The following is a 16,245-nucleotide window of genomic DNA, read 5'->3' on the forward strand; positions in this document are numbered from 1 at the left end:
TGTTTTGGAACACATTGAAAGTCAATATATATAAAAAATATTTTAAAAAATAAAAAGAGTTCTTAACAGTTGGTTGGCTCTGTGTGGATTCTGAAACTCAGTCTGTCAACGTTCAATACAGAGACCCTAATGGTATGTACCCTGGACCTGATCGAGGCTGGGATGAAGACCGTTGCCACCCCTTTATGCTAGGCCCTGGTCTACATGATGAACAACCCAGAGATACAGGGGGAGTCGACTCTTCCACAGCACCCACGTGATTGATTGGTTGATTATTTGATTGATCTATTGATCAATTGATTGATCCCTTCACCTTTTCCCTACAGGGAAGGTCCAGGCTGAGATAAACAGAGTGATAGGCCAGTCCCGCCAGCCCAACATGTCTGACAGACCCAACATGTCCTACACTGACACTGTCATCCATGAGACACAGAGGATGGGCAACATTGTGCCGCTGGGTTTCCCCAAGATGGCTAGCAAAGACGCAACACTGGGGGGATACTTCGTACCCAAGGTGATAGACATCACCTACAGCATTAACAACAGTCCCTCCATGTATCAAGTGAATGATAGTTGTTATCCCTAAAACTTTTGTGACATTCAGCGCTCAAGGCTAACATTAGCACAAACCTAACAATAGCTACCAAAAGCCATGGATGATTTGTACAGTTAGTCATAATGTGGCAACTTTGCCATGTGGCTGCTACATTGCAGTCTCAACGTCAACAGTGAAGAGGCGTCTCCGGGATGCTGGCCTTCTAGGCAGAGTTCCTCTGTCTAGTGTTTGTGTTCTTTTGCCCATCTTAATATTTAATTTTTATTGGCCAGTCTGAGATAAGTTTTTTTCTTTGCAACTCTGCCTAGCAGGCCAGCATCCCGGAGTCGCCTCTTCACTGTTGATGTTGAGACTAGTGTTTTGCGGGGACTATTTAATGAAGCTGCCAGTTGAGGACTTGTTAGGCATCTGTTTCTCAAACTGGACACTCTAATGCACTTGTCCTCTTGCTCAGTTCTATTCTGGTTAAAGCCCGTTTGCTCTGTTCTAAGAAGGGAGTAGTACACAGCATTGTACAAGATCTTCAGTTTCTTGGCAATTTCTCCCATGGAATAGCCTTCATTTCTCAGAACAAGAATAGACTGACAGGTTTCAGAAGAAAGTTATTTGTTTCTGGCCATTTTGAGCCTGTAATCGAACCCACAAATGCTGATGCTCCAGATACTCAACTAGTCTAAAGAAGGACAGATTTATTGATTCTTTAATCAGAACAACAGTTTTCAGCTGTGCTAACATAATTGCAAAAGGGTTTTCTAATGATCAATTAGCCTTTTAAAATGATAAACTTGGATTAGCTAACACAATGTGCCATTGGAACACAGGAGTCATGGTTGCTGATAATGGGCCTTGGCGCGCCTATGTAGATATTCCATAAAAAATCTGCCATTTCCAGCTACAATAGTCATTCACAACATTAACAATGTCTACACTGTTTTACTGATCAATTTGATGTTATTTTAATGGACAAAAAATGTGCTTTTCTTTCAAAAACAAGGATATTTCTAAGTGACCCCAAACATTTGAATGGTAGTGTATACAGCAACACCTCCTCCATAAGCATTTCTGTCTCTTCTGTAGATGTTATAACCTTGTATTGCCACTGCTGTATCATCAAATTAATTATCTGAGTCTCAGAAATTGCTAATATATGAAGGTTATCTGTTGGTAGCAAGTTATTGATTTCATGAACTTTATTTCTAAGGCTATATATATTAATATTGGCTGTTTTCCGCCCTTTCCTGGGTAGCTTATCAAATATAGACATAAAATGGAAAGGGTGCATCCAAGTGTCCTTTCAACCTCTCCAAATTGTCAGAATGGGGTAATTCCACTGCTATTACACATTGAATAAGCCTAAATGGTATTGGTCCCACATTAAGAAGAACTATTTGCAAGAAATATTTGGAAAACAGATATAAATTATAAATGTAAATGGGCTTGACTCTTGCGAGAGGATCATACCCTGCAGTCCTCTTCTTATTGTCATTCTCCTCATCCTTTTGTGGGTCACTCATGTGAAGAGTACAGTTGATGGCCAAGAAACAGTTTTCACTAGTCAACTAGTCTTGACACCTTTGCCAGTCCCATGTATATCACTAGGGAAATGTAGGAGAGCATGTCGCCCATTGTGGATCTGGCAGTGGAGGGTGAAGACCTTGACTGGCGTGGTCACTTGTTGGGGGGTGGTTTGCTCCCAGACGTCCTCACCCTCTTTGTGGGGAATAAAATAAAGGAATCTAAAGGGATCAATATTGCTGTAACTACACATCATTACAGTTGTCTAATGTTACAAAACTACATTACTGTAATATTAAAGCAATATACTAAAAGATAACACCCAGCCTAAAATTTGTTACAGATTCCATGCTAGTGACTTTTATCACACCATCTCACAGCCCTCTCTCAGAAGCAAACACTGTAAATGTATAACTTCTTCAGTAGGCTCCCTACCCCCACTGGACATAACTGTCCAGGCGGATTGTAAACTGCTGCTTCACAACTGGCCAGGTGAGAGGGAGCAGCAAGATCACCTCTGTGAGGTGTATTTTCTAATAATAATGTGTTATTTTTTTGTTTTTGCTCAACCAGTGGATGAGCATGTGTCCACCCAGGCCCACCCATGCCTACCCCTCTGCCTCCCAATTGAAAACTAATTTGAAATATTGGACACAGGAAATAGTTACATAGGCCTATACTGGGTGTAAACTATACAGTTGAAGTTGGAGGTTTACTTACATACACTTAGGTTGGAGACATTAAAACTAGTTTTTCAATGACTCCACAAATTTCTTGTTAACAAACTATAGTTTTGACAAGTCGGTTAGGACATCTACTTTGTGCATGACACAAGTACGTTTTCCAACAATTGTTTACATACAGATTATTTCACATTATTTCACAGATTATCAAAATTCCAGTGGGTCAGAAATGTACATACACTAAGTTGACTGCTGCCTTTAAACAGCTTGGAAAATTCCAGAAAAGGATGTCATGGCTTTAGAAGCTTCTGATAGGCTAATTGACATTCTTTGAGTCAAGGTGGTCTACCTGTGGATGTATTTCAAGGCCTACCTTCAAACTCAGTGCCTCTTGCTTGACACATCATGGGAAAATCAAAAGTTATCAGCCAAGACCTCAGAAGAAAAAGTGTAGACCTCCACAGGTCTGATTCATCTTTGGGAGCAATTACCAAATTCCTGAAGGTAGCACGTTCATCTGTACAAACAATAGTACGCAACTATAAACACCATGGGACAACGCAGCTGTCATACCGCTCAGGAAGGAGACGCGTTCTGTCTCCTAGAGATGAACGTACTTTGGTGCGAAAAATGCAAATCAATCCCAGAACAACAGCAAAGGACCTTGTGAAGATGCTGGAGGAAACAGGTACAAAAGTATCTATATCCACAGTAAAACAAGTCCTATATCGACATAACCGGAAAGGCCGCTCAGCTAGGAAGAAGACACTGCTCCAAAACTGCCATAAAAAAAGCCAGACTACAGTTTGCAACTGCGCATGGGGACAAAGATCGTACTTTTTGGAGAAATGTCCTCTGGTCTGATGAAACAAAAATAGAACTGTTTGGCCATAATGACCATTGTTATGTTTGGAGGAAAAAGGGGAGGCTTGCAAGCCAAAGAACACCATCCCAACCGTGAAGCACGGGGATGGCAGCATCATGTTGTGGGGGTGCTTTGCTACAGGAAGGACTGGTGCACTTCACAAAATAGATGGCATCATGAGGAGAGAAAATTATGTGGATATATTGAAGCAACATCTCAAGGCATCAAAGTTAAATCTTGGTCGCAAATGGGTCTTCCAAATGGACAATGACCCCAAGCATACTTCCAAAGTTGTGGCAAAATGGCTTAAGGACAACAAAGTCAAGGTATTGGAGTGGCCATCACAAAGCCCTGACCTCAATCCTATAGAAAATTTGTGGGCAGAACTGAAAAGTGTGTGCGAGCAAGGAGGCCTACAAACCTGACTCAGTTACACCAGTTCTGTCAGGAGGAATGGGCCAAAATTCACCCAACCTATTGTGGCGAACTTGTGGAAGGCTAGCCGAAACGCTTGACCCAAGTTAAACAATTTAAAGGCCATGCTACCAAATACTAATTGAGTGTATGTAAACTTCTGACCCACTGGGAATGTGATGAAAGAAACAAAAGCTGAAATAAATCATTCTCTCTACTATTATTCTGACATTTCACATTCTTAAAATAAAGTGGTGATCCTAATGACCTAAGACAGGGAATTTTTACAACGATTAAATGTCAGGAATTGTGAAAAACTGAGTTTAAATGTATTTGGCTAAGGTGTATGTAAACTTCCAACTTCAACTGTACATAGTCCAAAACACAAAAAAGCAGACCACAACTATATAACAAAACAACATTACTGTAATGTAAAATACATTTACTAGCCTATACAATGAAAACAGTGGTCACCTACCTTTAGAGGTCAAAACAGGTCACCTACCTTTAGAGGTCAAAACAGGTCACCTACCTTTAGAGACAAAGTAACAATGACCATAAGAATTTATATAAGAACGCCTCTCCACTGTTACACAGAATATGTCCAACTTTTACCAGCTAACTAATGTGGAATATATACAATATGTAACTACTTTGGAATGATACACTGGTTATAGGCTACACAGGACAGGACACCACTATACTGTAAATACAAAACAAAAAGAAGCAGACCACAACTATATAAAACAATACCAAATACATATTGTAAACTACAGAAAGATATACAAAATAATTTATTTACACATCTAAAACAGAATCCAATCCTTCTAGAAAAAACAATTCTCTGAGTCATCTTGCTCCAGATCACTCCCAGCATCTGTGTCTGACTCATTAAGAATTTCCTCCAAAGCCTCTAACTCAGTATTCATAAAAAAATCTGAATAAATATATTTTTAAAGTAAAAATCATTTTTTCACAAAAGTAGTGCACTGGGCCTAATAGTCCTGTATTAGCGGACCTATAGAGCCGTCTGCAGCGTGGGAAAAAAGTTTTTGTTCTTCCCGTGGACAAGCCTACTCCCCCAAATTACCTCATTTATGTCTGTATACCTGGTTTTTCGTTTTCATTTTTCGTTCAAAATACTATGATGGCTCTGTGCGTTCTGAGTGCGTCCTTTCACAATGCCAGTGTGGTGAGATATTCCATTGGAATACAGCAATACGAGCACTATACTGTATATACAAAAGTATGTGGACATGTATGTGGTTTTGGCTATTCAGCTACACCCATTGCTGACAGGTGTATAAAATCAAGCACACAGCCATGCAATCAGCCTAGAAAAACACTGGCAGTAGAATGGCCTTAGAGCTCAGTGACTTCCATTGTGGCACTGTCATAGGTTGCCACCTTTCCGACAAGTCAGTTCATCAAATTTCTGCCCTGCTAGAGCTGCCCCAGTCAACTGTAAGTGCTGTTATTGTGAAGTGGAAACATCTAGGAGCAACAACATCTGGACACACAAGTTCACAGAACGGGACCTCTGAGTGCTGAAGGGCATAGCGCTTAAAAATAGTCTGCCGAATTCCAAACTACCTCTGGAAGAAACTTCAGCACAATAACTGTTTGCTGGGAGCTTAATGAAATACATTTTTATGGTCGAGCAGCTGCACACAAGCCTAAGATCACCATGCACAATGTCAAGCGTCTGCTGGAGTTGTGTAAACCTAGCCGCCATTGGACTCTGGAGCAGTGGAAACATGCTCTAGAGTGAGGAATCATGCTTCACCATCTGTCAGGAGGAGGAATAATGGCCTGGGGCTGTTTTTTATGTTTCGAGCTAGGGCCCTTAGTTCACTTGAAGGGAAATCTTAATGCTACAGCATACAATAACATTCTAGATGACTCTGTGCCCTGTGCACAAAGCGAGAAAATACTCTAATTTTACACAATGGGTACACCGTGGTTCTGCATAGCCTAGTTATGCAAATACATTTGAGACCAGTTTATTGCAGTTAATTACGTCTTTCACTTAATAAGTTAAATATCTTTGAGTAGTTAACAGGGAAACAATGAGTCCCAGACAGTTCGCAATAGAACATACCAGAGGGGGGCGTCGTTTACGAGGCTGCCTAATTTATTGGGATCATCTTTCTACTTTTAAACTCGGACAAAACAGAGATGCTTGTTCTAGGTCCCAAGAAACAAAGAGATCTTCTGTTGAATCTGACAATTAATCTTGATGGTTGTAGAGTCGTCTCAAATAAAACTGTGAAGGACCTCGGCGTTACTCTGGACCCTGATCTCTCTTTTGACGAACATATCAAGATTGTTTCAAGGACAGCTTTTTTTCTATCTGCGTAACATTGCAATGGTCAGAAATGTTCTGTCCAAAATTGATGCAGAAAAATGAATCCATGCTTTTGTTACTTCTAGGTTAGACTACTGCAATGCTCTACTTTCCGGCTACCCGGATAAAGCACTAAATAAACTTCAGTTAGTGCTAAATACGGTTGCTAGAATCCTGACTAGAACCAAATAATTTGATCATATTACTCCAGTGCTAGCCTCCCTACACTGGCTTCCTGTTAAGGCAAGGGCTGATTTCAAGGTTTTACTGCTAACCTACAAAGCATTACATGGGCTTGCTCCTACCTATCTTTACGATTTGGTCCTGCCGTACTCCTTATTGTCCCTAGAATTTGTAAGCAAACAGCTGGAGGCAGGGCTTTCTCCTATAGAGCTCAATTTTTATGGAATGGTCTGCCTACCCATGTGAGAGACGCAGACTCGGTCTCAACCTTTAAGTCTTTATTGAAGACTCATCTCTTCAGTAGGTCCTATGATTGAGTGTAGTCTGGCCCAGGAGTGTGAAGGTGAACGGAAAGGCACTGGAGCACCGAACCGCCCCTCTCTCCCCTGGGATTCTCTGCTTCTAACCCTATTACAGGGGCCAAGTCACTGGCTTACTGGTGCTCTTCCATGCCGTCCCTAGGAGGGGTGCGTCACTTGAGTGGGTTGAGTCACTGACGTGGTCTTCCTGTCTGGGTTGGCGCCCCCCCTTGGGATGTTCTGTGGCGGAGATCTTTGTGGGCTATACTCGGTCTTGTCTCAGGATGGTAAGTTGGTGGTTGAAGATATCCCTCTGTGCTTTGGCAAAGTGGGTGGGGTTATATCCTGCCTGTTTGGCCCTGTCCGGGGGTATCATCGGATGGGGCCACAGTGTCTCCTGACCCCTCCTGTCTCAGCCTCCAGTATTTATGCTGCAGTAGTTTATGTGTCGGGGGGCTAGTCAGTCTGTTATATCTGGAGTATTTCTCCAGTGTCCTGTGTGAATTTAAGTATGCTCTCTCTAATTCTCTTTCTCTCTCTCGGGGGACCTGAGTCCTAGGACCATGCCTCAGGACTACTTGGCATGATGACTCCTTGCTGTCCCCAGTCCACCTGGCCGTGCTGCTGCACCAGTTTCAACTGTTCTGCCTGCGGCTATGGAACCCTGACCTGTTCACCGGACGTGCTACCTGTCCCAGACCTGCTGTTTTCAACTCTCTAGAGACAGCAGGAGCGGTAGAGATACTCTCAATGATCGGCTATGAAAAGCCAACTGACATTTACTCCTGAGGTTCAATCAGGTTCAAGTCTGGGCTCTAGCTGGGCCACTTGAGGACATTCAGAGACTTGTCCCAAAGCCACTCCTGCGTTGTCTTGGATGTGTGCTTAGTCATTGTCCTGTTGGAAGTTGAACCTTCGCCCCAGTCTGAGGTCCTGACTGCTCTGAAGCAGGTTTCCATCAAGGATCTCTCTGTACTTTGCTCCGTTCATCTTTCCCTAGATCCTAACTAGTCTCCCAGTTCCTGCCGCTGAAAAATATCCCCACAACATGAAGCTGCCACCACCATGCTTCACCGTAGGGATGTGCCAGGTTTCCTCCAGACATGACGATTGACATTCAAACCAGAGAATCTTGTTTCTCATGGACTGAGAGTCCTTTAGGTGCCTTTTGGCAACTCCAAGCGGGCTGTCATGTGCCTTTTACTGAGGAGTGGCTTCAGTCTGGCCACTCTACCATAAAGACTTGATTGGTGGAGTGCTGCAGAGATGGTTGTCCTTCTGGAAGGTTCTCCCATCTCCACAGAGGAACCATCGGGTTCTTGGTCACCTTCCTGACCAAGGCCCTTCTCCCCTGATTGTTCAGTTTCGCAGAGCTGCCAGCTCTAGGAAGAGTGTTGGTGGTCCCAAACTTCTTCCATTTAATAATGATTGAGGCCACTGTCTTCTTGGGGACCTACAATGCTGCAGAAATGTTTTGGTACCCTTCCCCAGATCTGTGTCTCGACACAATCCTGTCTCAGACAATTCCTTTGACCTCATGGCTTGGTTTTTGATCTGACATGCACTGCCAACTGTGGGACCTTATATAGACAGTCCTTTTCAAATCATGTCCAGTCAATTGAATTTACCACAGGTGGACTCCAATTAAGTCAGGATGCACATGAGCTCCGTTTCAAGTCTCATAGCAAAGGGTCTGAATACTTATGTAAATAAGGTATTTCTGTTTCATTTTGAATACATTTGCAAACATTTCTAAAAAGATGTTCTCACTTTGTCATTCTGGGGTATTGTGAATAGATGATAATTTGTATTTATTTAATCCATTTTAGAATAAGGCATAACAAAATGTTGAAAAAGACAAGGGGTCTGAATACTTTCCGAACACACTGTACATTGAGCTCGTTGACAAAACAGACCATGGGATGCCTTTTCACACGAAAGTCAGCGACGGGTCTGTGTAAACTATGCGATTATATTGGAGACAGGTTTATAGCACTGAATGTCATCTATTAACTTAATTATTTGGATTTTCTTGTGATCACAACAAATCTACTTATTTTTCTCAAATATAGATATAATTAAAGTAGGTTTTCTTTGAAAAGATGGGCCTTTCTGAGAATAGAACATTCAGTTTTCTGCCTGAGTGTGGCACTGTTTACTACAATTACTGGATTACCTTGTGACCAGTGCACCCGTGGTGGCGGTGGTGTTATGGTATGGGAAGGCAGATGCCACAGACAATGAACACAATTGCATTTTATTGATGACAATTTAAATGCACAGAGATACCGTGACGAGATCCTGAGGCCCATTGTCGTGCCATTCATCCACCGCCATCACCTCATGTTTCAGTATGATAATGCACGGCCCCAAGTTGCAAGAGTCTGTACACAGTTCCTGGAAGCTGAAAATGTCCCAGTTCTTCCATGACCTGCATACTCACCATGATGTCACCCATTGAGCATGTTTTAGATGCTCTGGATCGACATGTAAGACAGTGTGTTCCAGTTTCCGCCAATAGCCAGCCACTTCCCACAGCCATTTAATTGGAGCGGGACAACTATCTACAGGCCACAATCAACAGCCTGATCAACTCTATGCAAAAGAAATGTGTAGCACTGCATGATGGTGGCATCTGTGACCAACAGATGCATATCTGTATTCACAGTCATGTGAAATCCATAAATTAGGGCCCAAATTATTTATTTCAATTGACTGATGTCCTTATATGAACTGTAACTCAGTAAAATCTTAGAAATTGTTGCTTGTTGCGTTTATATTTTGGTTCAGTGTAGTTTGTAAGATAGCCTTAACTTTAGGCTATTTATTGTATTACAAAAATAATATTGAATTGTGTTTGGTTGACAACGCAACCAAATATCAACATTTAAAGGATATCTAATGCTTGTATTGTTTCATCTGAGCTACTGGCTTAATCCTATTCTTGAACTTTTATTTTTGGTTTAGTTGGAGACGTGAATCCAATATATAATTTGTTAACTTGTCGACAAGTTAATAGGCTATTTATTGTATTGCAAAAGTGATATTGAACTTTATTTAAAGTGCATTTCAAGTTTGATTCGATTCAATTTAGTCCTGTTCTTAGATTTTTGGTTGTAGACAAACTGGATATTTAATTGTGTTTGATTGTCAACGCAACCAAATATCAACATTTGAATGAGATATCTTTTGTGCTTAGTCTGCCTTTATTTCTTTTTCATCTACAATTGAATAATTGACATGTTGGATTCACGTCTTCATCTCAACCAAGAATCAAACTTGAAAAAAATATGACTAAATCAAATGAAACTTTATGTAAAGTACATTTATAGTTTGATTTGATTCTTTAACTTAGATTTCAATTATTAATTTGTATCGGAACTAGAATTAAAGCCAGACCAAGTCAGTGGTATAGATGGAACAATCCAAGCAGAAGATACATCTCCTCCAAATGTTGATATTTGGTTGCGTTGACAACCAAACACAATTCGATATCCAGTTTGTCTACAAAGTAATAATTATTATTTTGGAATCACGTCTCCATCTCAACCAAGAATCTAAGAATAGGACTAAATCTAATCTAATCAATCTTTAAGTGCCTTTTAAATAAAGTTTGATTTGATTTAGTCCTATTCTTTAACTTAGATTTTTGCTTGTGATTGAGGAGTGAATCCAACATATGAATGATTAACTTGAAGATTACATTTGAAATCAACCGAAGCTTGAAACCCTAGGCAATTTGTTTTGTATGTTTTTAGTTGAACCCTAGATTGAATTGAAACAAAAGCTGTTGATGACTTTGCAAATGCTTTATACTGTAGGCCTAAATAGTAACATTTACCCCTCGATAGCAACAGTGACTATACTTAGTTATTAAGAGATCGCTCAATAATCATTCTCACAATAGCACATTGGTAGTAGTCAGTGATTCTAATCAGATCTGGGCTTGGTTAAAACCCTGGATGGGAGACCATAATAATAGCTGTAGATAAATCAACTCTCCAGTAGGAGGTGCTGCATAGCCTATTGTTTTATTCTAATAGTGGACATAACATTGAAGATCTGACGTTTCAAAGTTACAAATTCAACCTATTTTAAACAAGATGTGTCTATGTTGAAAATTGGTTACAATGATGACAATCCTGTGGTTGAAATTTCAAATAACGTTGATTAAACCAGTTTGTGCCCAGTGGGTTATGACTAAACTTAAGCTTATCAAGACAGTCTTGCCCCCCCCCCCCCCTCTCAACAGGTCTATTCATGAGTAACAGCCTGCCATGGAAGAAGCAGAGAAGGTTCGACCCTGTTCACCCTGAAAACCTTTGGCCTGGGGAAGAAGTCCATGGAGGGGGTCTTCTGTGAGGAGATGTGCTTCCTACAGGATGAGATGGAGAGAAGTAGGAAGAAGAGAGCAAAAGGGGAACAAGGGGAGAGGAAGGAGACAGGTACAGAAGAGAGGGAAGAGGTGCAGAGGCACTGATCTATGTGTGATGTCACAAGGCATTTACCAAACAGGTCAATCCCCTCCCTTTCTTTTCTCAGGTGGAGCCTTCTACCCTGCATCCATGTTCAACAATGCCGTGTCCAATATCATCTGCCAGATATTGTTTGGGAAGAGGTTTGACTACAGAGACCACAACTTCCAGATCCTGCTGAAGTACTTGAACGAGGCCATCTGGCTGGAGGGAACCATGTGGAGCTTGGTAGGAACTGACTGGAGGAGGAAATACACCTGGAGATGAATGACTTGATTACTACTTAACTGGGTTGGGCTTGATTCCATTTAAATTCAGTGTAATGACCCTGGTGGCAATAACCATGATTACAACTCCCCCAAGGGATCTAGCTTTGACTGACAGACCATGGCATGTTCCCCCTGTGTACTGTAGCTGTGCGACATGTTCTCCACGCTGATGGAGCATCTCCTAGGTCCTCACAACACCATGTTCAGCTACTATATGGCCCTGGAGGAACTCATCGGGGAGGACGTGGAAAGACACAGGCAAGACATGAACACCAGCAACCCCAGAGACTACATTGACACCCTCCTCACTGAGATAGAGAATGTAAGCAGCTCGTCCACCCTCTTACTATGGAAAACTGTTTGGCTATGGTAGAATGGAGAGAAGATCTAGTGTGTGATCTAGATCTAGTGGCTGCAGTACAGCCACTACTGATGCTCACCTGAGGTCAATTGACTAATTGTGTTTGTGCTCTCTTAAGGACCAGACTGAAGGGGCAGAGGGGGGCAGAGTGAGGTTACGGCGAATTCCACAACACCATGATTCCCTTTTATTGTCACGTTCTGACCTTTATTTCCTTTGTTTTGTATTTATTTAGTATGGTCAGGGTGGGAGTTGGGTGGGCAGTCTATGTTTGTTTTTTCTATGATTTGGATATTTCTATGTTTCGGCCTAGTATGGTTCACAATCAGAGGCAGGTGTCATTAGTTGTCTCTGATTGAGAATCATACTTAGGTAGCCTGGGTTTCACTGTCTCTGTTTTGCACCAGATAGGGCTGTTTTTGGTTTTCCACGTTTATTGTTTTGTAGTGTTCATCTTTTTTTATTAAACATGAATCAATATAACCACGCTGCGTTTTGGTCCGCCTCTCCTTCACCTAAAGAAGACCGTTACAGAATCACCCACCACAACAGGACCAAGCGGCGTGGTAAACAGCAGCTGCAGCAAAAGCAGCAGCAGGAGAAGGAACAGAGGCAGCAGCAGCAGGAACAGCAACAGCGATGTCAGGATTTCGGGACATGGGAGCAGAATCTGGACTACACAACTTGGGAGGAGATAGACAGGTGGGCGGTCGACCCAGGGAGTGTGCCGGAGCCCGCCTGGGATTCGATGGAGCAGTGCGCGGAAGGGTACAGGAGAATGAGGTTGGCGAAGCGAACACGGCTGGCAAGGAAGCCCGAGAGGCAGCCCCAAAAATGTATTGGAGGGGGCACACAGGAAGTATGGCGAAGCCAGGTAGGAGACCTGAGCCAACTTCATGTGCTTACCGGGGGGCGAGAGAGACCGGGCAGGCACCGTGTTATGCGGTGGAGCGCACGGTGTCCCCAGTGCGGGTGCACAGCCCGGTGCGGTACATTCCAGCTCCGCGTATCGGCCGGGCTAGAGTGGGCATCAAGCCAAGTGCCATGAAGCCGGCTCTACGCATCTGGTCTCCAGTGCGTCTCCTTGGGCCGGCTTACATGGCACCAGCCTTGCGCACGGTGTCCCCGGTTCGCCTGCATAGCCCAGTGCGGGCTATTCCACCTCGCCGCACTGGCAGGGCGACCGGGACCATTCAACCAGGTAAGGTTGGGCAGGCTCGGTGCTCCAGAGCTCCAGTGCGCCTGCACGGTCCGGTCTATCCGTCACCACCTCCACGCACCAGCCCTCCGGTGGCAGCCCCCCGCACCAGGCTGTCTCTCCGTCTCATCCTTACAGGTACTCCCGCCTGTCCAGCGCTGCCGGGGCCTTCCTCCTTCCCAGCACTGCCGGAATCTACCGCCTCTCCGGCGCTGCTAGAGCCTTCCTCCTCTCCAGCGCAGCCGGAGTCTCCCGCCTGTTCGGCGCCGCCTGAGCCACCCGTCTGCCCGGCGCCGCCTGAGACGCCCGTCTGCCCGGCGCCGCCTGAGCCGCCAGTCTGCCCGGCGCCGCCAGTGCCGCCAGTCTGCCCGGCGCTGCCAGTGCCGCCAGTCAGCCAGGGGCCGCCAGTGCCGCCAGTCAGCCAGGGGCCGCCAGTGCCGCCAGTCAGCCAGGGGCCGCCAGTGCCGCCAGTCAGCCCAGAGGCGCCAGTGCCGCCAGTCAGCCCAGAGGCGCCAGTGCCGCCAGTCAGCCCAGAGGCGCCAGTGCCGCCAGTCAGCCCAGAGGCGCCAGTGCCGCCAGTCAGCCCAGAGGCGCCAGTGCCGCCAGTCAGCCCAGAGGCGCCAGTGCCGCCCCTCAGCCCAGAGGCGCCAGTGCCGCCCCTCAGCCCAGAGGCGCCAGTACCGCCCCGCGGACAATGAGGCGGACTAAGACAATGGTGAAGTGGGGTCCGCGTCCCGCGCCAGAACCGCCACCGCGGACAGACGCCCACCCAGACCCTCCCCTATAGGTCAAGGTTTTTTGGGGGGGGGGGGGGGTACTGTCACGTTCTGACCTTTATTTCCTTTGTTTTGTATTTACTTAGCATGGTCAGGGTGTGAGTTGGTTGGGCAGTCTATGTTTGTTTTTCTATGATTTGGGTATTTCTATGTTTCGGCCTAGTATGGTTCTCAATCAGAGGCAGGTGTCATTAGTTGTCTCTGATTGAGAATCATACTTAGGTAGCCTGGGTTTCACTGTGTGTTTGTGGGTGATTGTTCCTGTCTCTGTGTTTTGCACCAGATAGGGCTGTTTTTGGTTTTCCACGTTTATTGTTTTGTAGTGTTCGTGTTTATCTTTTTTTATTAAACATGAATCAATATAACCACGCTGCGTTTTGGTCCGCCTCTCCTTCACCTAAAGAAGACCGTTACAGTTATATGTTCGGATCAAGCTGTTAGTTTTGCGTTTAGTACCAACTGATTGTTTTTGGGGGGGATAGCTATTACCTTGGTCTTTGTTTGTACTGCCCCGGGGGGGGGGGAGTTGAAAGAAAAACCCCGATACAGTTTCCTTCTTTTTATTTAAGTCACGTCTCTGCGTCTAATTTTGTGCTGTCGCGCCGGAAGAGGATATTGTTTGTGTTGTTCTCAGGGAACAGTGTTGATGCACGTTCTGACCTCGGAGCTGTTTGACAAGACGGAGAGGGAAACACCAAACACCTTCAACCAAGGACACTTCCTGCACCAGGTCGTCAAGTTTGGCCAGAGGGAAGCGTTCTTGCCCTTCTCTGCAGGTAATCCTAACATAGCCAGAAACCTAGTCTGTACTGGTCCTACCTATACAGTGTTGTCAGAGAATCAGTTGAAAACCCAGGCACATCACATCTCTGTGTGTCTGTCCAGGTTAACTTGTGTGGCTTGGGGAGGGTCTGGCCAGGATGGAGCTCTTCCTGTTTTTGATCAGTTCAATCCAGAAGTTCCGTTTCTCTACGTTGGAGGGGGTGGAGCTGAGTCTAGAGTGAAACGTGGGAACTATTATTTCGCCCCTCCCTTTCAAGATTGACTGTATGTCAAGGCTCGTTAGAACGCTTAGATAGACGCCATGGCTTGTTAGAACCTCTTCCAGATCTACGACACGGTTTGTTACAACCCCTTTCAGATCTACGCCACGGCTTGTTAGAACCCCTTCCAGATCTATACCACGGTTTGTTAGAACCCCTTCCAGATCTACGACACGGTTTGTTAGAACCCCTTCCAGATCTATGCCACGGTTTGTTAGAACCCCTTCCAGATCTACGACACGGTTTGTTAGAACCCCTTCCAGATCTATGACACGGTTTGTTAGAACCCCTTCCAGATCTATGCCACGGTTTGTTAGAACCCCTTCCAGATCTACGACACGGTTTGTTAGAACCCCTTCCAGATCTACGACACGGTTTGTTAGAACCTCTTCCAGATCTATGCCCCGGTTTGTTACAACCCCTTCCAGATCTACGACACGGTTTGTTAGAACCCCTTCCAGATCTACGACACGGTTTGTTAGAACCCCTTCCAGATCTACGACACAGTTTGTGAGAACCCCTTCCAGATCTACGACACGGTTTGTTACAACCCCTTCCAGATCTACGACACGGTTTGTTAGAACCCCTTCCAGAACTACGACACGGTTTGTTACAACCCCTTCCAGATCTACGACACGGTTTGTTAGAACCCCTTCCAGATCTACGACACGGTTTGTTAGAACCCCTTCCAGATCTACGTCACGGTTTGTTAGAACCCCTTCCAGATCTACGACACGGTTTGTTAGAACCCCTTCCAGATCTACGCCATGGTTTGTTAGAACCCCTTCCAGATCTACGACACGGTTTGTTAGAACCCCTTCCAGATCTACTACACGGTTTGTTAGAACCTCTTCCAGATCTACGACACGGTTTGTTAGAACCCCTTCCAGATCTACGACATAGTTTGTTAGAACCCCTTCCAGATTTACGACACGGTTTGTTAGAACCTCTTCCAGATCTACGCCACGGTTTGTTACAACCCCTTCCAGATCTACGACACGGTTTGTTAGAACCCATTCCAGATCTACGACACAGTTTGTTACAACCCCTTCCAGATCTATGCCATGTTTTGTTAGAACCCCTTCCAGATCTATGCCACGGTTTGTTAGAACCCCTTCCAGATCTATGCCATGGTTTGTTAGAAGCCCTTCCAGATCTATGTCACGTTTTGTTAGAACCCCTTCCAGATCTATGCCACGGTTTGTTAGAACCCCTTCCAGATCTACGCCACGGTTTGTTAGAACCCCTTCCAGATCTATGC

General features: G+C 44.6%; 1 pseudogene; it reads left to right on the forward strand.

Annotated features, from left to right (window-relative positions):
* The first annotated feature begins 204 nt into the window (after positions 1-204).
* On the forward strand, positions 205-15,565 carry LOC139409745 (cytochrome P450 2C15-like; annotated as a pseudogene).
* The last annotated feature ends 680 nt before the right edge of the window (positions 15,566-16,245 follow it).

This window comes from Oncorhynchus clarkii, chromosome 5 (genome assembly GCF_045791955.1).
Source record: "Oncorhynchus clarkii lewisi isolate Uvic-CL-2024 chromosome 5, UVic_Ocla_1.0, whole genome shotgun sequence".
In the NCBI taxonomy this organism is placed as follows: Eukaryota; Metazoa; Chordata; class Actinopteri; order Salmoniformes; family Salmonidae; genus Oncorhynchus; species Oncorhynchus clarkii.